This window comes from Mustela nivalis (genome assembly GCF_964662115.1).
Source record: "Mustela nivalis genome assembly, chromosome: 19".
Lineage (NCBI taxonomy): Eukaryota > Metazoa > Chordata > Mammalia > Carnivora > Mustelidae > Mustela > Mustela nivalis.
Window position 1 is genome coordinate 18,462,248 of NC_139038.1, and position 6,356 is coordinate 18,468,603.

The following is a 6,356-nucleotide window of genomic DNA, read 5'->3' on the forward strand; positions in this document are numbered from 1 at the left end:
GGCTGGCTGAGCAGGGCCGCTACTGGAGCAACGGCCAAGTTTCTGGCTCCAGCTCTCAACTCCCTCTGCATCCCCGGCAGGAGGGACTGCGGGAGGCCGAGGTCTGCCTGCTGGTGTCGTCAGCTCTGGGGTGCTTTGCATGGCCGGGGTCCCAGTTACCAGCAAGACTGGGTCCCGCCTGCCCATCAGCCTCACCTCCTCCTCCCCCTCTGGCAGAAGCCTCCCCCCTCATCGGCTCCCTCTTTAAGTCAGTCAGCAAACCTTCCGAGAACCATTCCTTGCTGGTTCTACTCTAGAGCCGGCATTGCAGAAAGATGCTAGGGGCAGGGTCAGAGCATCGGGTCTGGGGGTAGGGGCAGGAATGTGGCAGGTGAGTTACAGTGCGGCAACTGCCGCCCCCAAGACAACCGCAACACCCTAGCTAACGCGGCGGGCTCATGACTCACAAGTGACCATACTGAGCGTTTGGCAGAACCCGAGGAGAGACACTGCATCTCAGGTTCATTCACATTTCTAAAGTCACACAGCCCCTGTCAGACCTGCCGACACCAGCGCCCGTGCTCCTGCCTATTAGGTTATGCAGCCTCTCAATGGTTCCTCATTCATTCATTCGACAGCGATTTACTGAGCATCTACTGTGTGTTGGGCACCGTGCTAGAGCCCCTGCTACTGCGGAGAAGATGGCATCTACAGTCCCGGCCCCTGGGGAGTTTGCCTAATGGCCAAGGTGACTGGAACACGGAGGGACCCTTCTTGCGTCATGCATCGGGGGGGTGGGACGGTGGCCCATGGCTGTGAGGTCCAGCAAGTCCTCCAGGAGCTGGGGCTAGCCAGCGCAAAGGACTAGAAATGTCTTCCGGAATAATGAGGATTCCTTCTGCCTTTTCTCCTCCTCCGTCCTACCCTGCCCCTTCCTCACCCCGGGGAGTTCCCACCCTCCTCCCTCCCCACGGAACCACTCCTTTTGTCTCCTGAGCACCTTTCCCGACCCGCTCCATGCAAGTACAGGCACATAAGAATGGTTCCCGGTCTTCCCCTTGTATTTCCGAGAGAACACGCTGTGCCGGCTGTTCCGGAGAAAGAGGAGATTTTCTGCGGCTGAAGCAGTGGTTGGGAGACCTGGGCAGTAGGGAATATTGGGTTGAGACTGGGCTGTGCTGGGTCCTTGAATGCCACCCCAAGGACCCTTGAAGTCTGGGCATGTGCTAGGCCATTTTTCAAATTTTCCTCCAAGTCATGACCGTTTCAAGGAAACCACAAACCCGGCCAGAGTCGTCAGGTGCTGTCTGAACCATCTTCTGAAAAACCGAACACCGGCCACAGCCCACCCTGCCCCCAACCAAAAATTAAGAGCAGTGAAATTTGAGGCAAAGGTAATAAGCACCGTGAATTTGTATCCCGCTGGGAGCCAGCTGCCTCTCCTGTTTTCCCCTTATTTTTTTGGGAAACATTCACTGACTCAGAGAATAGTTCTCTTCCCTTTGTAAGCAGCCAGCCCTCGGAACCAAATTGCTGGCTAAAAATAATGTATTTTTATTAAAAAATCACTTTAAGTTGGTGCATATTCCTAAGACAGATTCACATATGGATAACCAGTCCGTATTGCTTGCTATAGATAAGTGATGAATTATTTTAATCAGAAATGGATTTAACAGCACTGCAAAAATAAATCTGGGAGATTTTTCACAATCTGGTTGTCTACTCTGATTCTTCATACTTCTATTTAGTATTCAATGAAGACTAATAGTGACGGCCGGACATTCCATCAAACTTCCCCCAAGCAGATGCATCCCCCCCGTAATCAAGACTGACACCCTCTGCCGTCTTCCCGGGAGACGCTTCCAGTCCCAGAGTGCAGAATGAGAAGGAAGATTCGCACAGAGACTTCCTTCCCGGACCCCGCGCGCCGCTGTATTGAGTCCCGCGGCACCCACCCCCGGGGCCGGGATGCCTCCTGTGTGCCAAGCGCCCCGTCTGGGGAGACGGTATGGAGCGGGTCAGAAAGGGCTCGGTCCTGCCCCAGCTCCCCAGCCCCACTGTGAACAGGGAGCCTTGTTTTATTTCACGTCCCAGGCTGAAGCTTCTCTGTGGACGCAGAAGGGTAGGTCCCCGTGAGTAAGGGAGGGACGGGCGAGGCTAGGTAGGGAGAGATGACCGGCCTGTGAGACTAGGCTCCCGCGGAGCGGGGCCGCTGGACCAGGCTCGCAGACACCCCGGATGTAAAATGTTCTAGACAAGGTGCTAGCCAGAGGGAAGGAGCCAACCAAGCCGCCTTGTTTGCTCTTAATACAGGCGAGGTATTTTCCTAGTATTTACACCGTCAACCTGGTTTGTTTTAATGTTACAGACCAGATATTCACCAAGTCCCCTCGGTCAGTTTTCTATGGAGGACCGACCCCAAAAGCCCTCACTGGCAACCCGCCCAGGACCCTTCTCACTCTCGACAGCTCCTGTTTCACCCTCACTGCTCTCACCTTCCCTTAGTAAACTTTGCTTCTCTCTCTTGTCTGTAAGATTTGTTCTTCGGCTCGGAGACAAGAACCCCGCGACGCCAGGACTGGGGAGAGCGGAACCCGAGGGACGGTGTATCTGCCAGGTGGGGGTCCGCGAGGCTAAGCAACAGAAAGAGATCTGGGCTGACTTCAGGCAGAGGTCGCAGCACAGAGGCACAATGTCACCAGACGGCTGACACCATTTATGCTTCCAGGACGCTGGGGGTGAATCTGGGGGCTTACGGTTTTCATCTGGCAAATGATATTGAGCCACGACAGTGTTAAGTTGTCATTCAGTTTGTCTTTCTGGCTACATTTTGCTGGGGGCCGTGCCAGTTTTTCATTCCCAGTAGTCATCTAAAGTGTCCTTTAAAATCTCTCTATCTGAGATAATGAATGAGTCAAATTCAAGGAAAGATGTTAAGTTAATAACGGAACGGGGAGGAAAAGGAAGGGGAAGGCCATGACCATCGTATTCAGTGGAGAAAATCGATCTTATTCACACTGGTTTGGGGACTCAGAAGGGATTGAAGGGTTGGATGGGGAAACGCGACAGGCATCTATTTTGTTCAAAGTGTTTCGGGTACATTACATAGATGAATGGAGTTCTAACATCAGCGTCCGGACAAATGAGGTCAGTGCGCCCCTCCCACCCTTCCAAGTCCCGAATGACAAGGCTGCCTGGGACAGGACCAAGGGCAGAGCCCTGTGACCCTCCACTCTAGACCTCCCGGCTTGACTCGAATCAATTATTATCACCTTTGGCCCCGACAGTCCAGCACATTATGGCTTCTCTCCATCCGAGGGGCTCATGAGATGGAAGGGTCTTCTTCCCAGGGGTCTGGGTGTCTCTGGAACCCAGAGGACTCAACAGAAACTCACACACTTTCTTTTCCTACTAAACCAATATCATCAGCCTTTGTTCGTCAAGACATCGCTCTGGGTTGATGGGGCTGACATTACCAGCTGGGATTAATACATTTCTTCCCCCCCTTTCCATTTATTTGGAGAATCTCATTAAGGCAGGTTTCCTTCAGGAAATTGATGCTTTAATATTCTGCGTTGTCAGCTGAGGGCCTGAATTTTATTTCTTGAATAACATTTAATTAAACGTGCAGGCTCCCTTTCCCTGACGCATCAGTGATCACAGCGCTGAGCCCACCTCCACTGCTCTTTGGAAAATCAGCAGGTAGTGAAGTTGGGGGCCAAAGTCTTGCTGAGCAATAAAGTTTCTGGCCCATGCCTCTGTTGTGATTAGTGTCTGGGGTCCTGCTGATGCAGCCCTTGTCAGGTACCTTGACCAAGTCTCAACTGCCTTGTGAGTGCTGGTTCCTGGACCATACCCTGCATTTTGTCCCACAAGTACCCTGGCGGGGACCTTCCTAGACCAGGAGTTGAAAAACCAGGACCTGTGAGCCTAATTCAGCGGCTGCCCCTTTTTTGTAAATAAAGCTTTGTTGGAACACAGCCATGCCCATCGTTTTATATGTTAGCCTGTGGCTGTGTTCAGAACGTAACAGCTGAATCCCAGACCCCAGGGCAGGCCAGTAAGGAAGGACTGGAGCACCCTCTGGCCGACCTGGCCTGCGGCTGAGGGCTTACTCCATGCCCCCCATTCTCTATTCTTAATCCCTTTTCAAGCGTTCTTCCAGGAAATATTTGTTGAGCACCCACTGTGGGGTCAGGCACAGTTCTAGGTGCTGTGGATGAAATACTGGACAACAAGATAGGGGAGGCCCCGGCTTTACCTGCCGAATGGGGAAAGACAGACAATCCCCAAGCACCCGCCTGAATATGTGAGCGGGAGAGTGTCAGATGGTAGCACAGATCATGCGGGACATAAGCCAGCGTGGTGAAGCCCCTTCGTGGGAACACGTGGGTGTGTCTGATAGGGTAGTCAGGGAGGGCTTCTCGGAGAAGGTGGCATTTTAGCTGACTTATGAATGAGGAGTATGAGCCGGACAGAGAAAATCCTGCAGGGACAGCATGCCAGGTTGGGGGATCCGCAGATACAAAGCAGTGCTGGAAAGGGGGCTGGGAGGAGGCAGTGAGGGGAACCAGGAGTGAGGTGGGCTCAGGAGGTGGGCAGGGCCCGTGGGCAGGGCCATGTGGGCTGTGCTGTGGTGTGTGGACCTTCTTAGAAGTCCTGGCCTAATTTACTTCTAAGAAACTCACTTTACTTTCCATGCCATAATAATGACACTGGCATTTTGAGGCTCAGACCCTTCCTGTGCTGCTCCTTCCTTCCTTCCTTCCTTCCTCTTGTCTTGTCTTGTCTTGTCTTGTCTTGTCCTTTCTTTTCTTTCTTTCTTTCTTTCTTTCTTTCTTTCTTTCTTTCTTTCTTTCTTTCTTTCTTTCTTTCTTTCAGTTAAAGAAAGCTCTTTTTGTTTTCTCTCAGATAAACATCCTCAGAGTTGTCAGAAATGTGGGAGCCTTTGTCCCGAGTGGGCCCATCAGCCAGTGGCAAAGCTGGGGTTTGAGTCCAGCCCTGTCTGACCCGGAGGCTGCAGCTCTGAGCTTCCCTGGGCCTGGAGGTCTCAGTTTCTTAAATCTGTAAAATGGGCGGGTAACGGTTCCTACCTAAGGAGCCATTCATTATCTTTCCTCCCCTGCCCTGACCACGGGAAGAGCAGGAGGAAGAGGAGGGGAAGAGGAAGGAGAAGGGGAAAGGCGGGAGGAAGGGGGAGGGGGAGGTGGGGGAGGAGGGAGGGGGAGAAAGAAGGGGAGGGGGAGAAGGGAAGAAAGGAGGAGAAGGGAAGAAAGGAGGAGGAGTGGGGAGGAGGAGGGAGGAAGGGGAACAGGCAGGGGGAGATGGGAGAGAGGGCCATACCATTCTGGGGGTCAGGACAGCACATGCAAAGGCCCTGGGGCAGGAGGAACCACGGCACATTGGCAGTGCCACAAAGGAAGCCAGAGTGGCTGGAACGCAGGGAATGAAGGCTGCAAGTGCAGCCTGGAGCAGGAGAAACTGGGTCATATTTGTCACCGTAAGGCGTTTGTGTCTTCATCCTAGGGGCTGTCAAGCAGAAGGAGCAGATCGTCCCATTTTGTGAAGCCCACCAGGGCGGTGGGAGGGACCTGAGGGACTGGGCACAGCCGAGGAGACACAGCTCATCCGAGCCTCCCTGGCCCAGCATAGGAAGACACTCCCCTTCTGTTGATGGGGAGCCCTCTCCCCGCCCTCTTCCCTCCTGGGTCTCGGCTCGTTTCCCACAAACATCACCCGGTCACTGGCGTGGTGGGGAGAGGCAGGAGCGGCTGACGCACTGCGGTACGTCCGCGCATGGCCCGTTAATGGTCATCCCAGAGTGAAAAGCACGTGGGGCGACCCGGACGGATTTCCACGAAGCTTGGCTGCGTGTCAGCAGGCAGAAAGAGGTACATATGATCTGATCCCGCGTTTATAAAAAACACACACACACACACAAAACCAGTGTCCCACCTGAGCCCCCCGTGGCCTGTCTGCCTCCAGGGCCTGTGCACCTCAGTCGCCCGGACTGTGTGTCTTCTCCACCTGGCCGGGAGGGGACGTGAGGAACCGCCGCTTGTTCCTGACTCTCACCTGCTCCTCAGGGCAGAGGACGGCCCGAATCACAGGGACACTCAGGTCCCAGCACTGCAGCTGTGGGGACCCTCGTCCCAGGACAAACGCAACAACAGCCCAGGAATCTAGAAACTAAGCCACCTCTACACAAGGACACAGCCACACCACTGGTTTGCTGTGTGACCTTGGGCTCATTGCTTAACTTCTCTGGCCCATGTCTGCAGTGAGGGAGGTGGACAGCTCCTCTCTGAACCCGCTACGGATGCGTATCCTGCAGGGCGGCGTGCCGCCGAGGGGAACATGGCACCGGGGGTATTTCG

General features: G+C 54.1%; 1 long non-coding RNA gene across 1 annotated transcript; it reads left to right on the forward strand.

The window, feature by feature from the left end:
* The first annotated feature begins 692 nt into the window (after positions 1–692).
* On the forward strand, positions 693–2,720 carry LOC309854990. The gene is made up of 3 exons (XR_014306534.1): positions 693–727; positions 1,728–1,985; positions 2,515–2,720. It is a non-coding gene; the product is annotated as an uncharacterized lncRNA (long non-coding RNA).
* Positions 2,721–6,356: the final 3,636 nt, after the last annotated feature.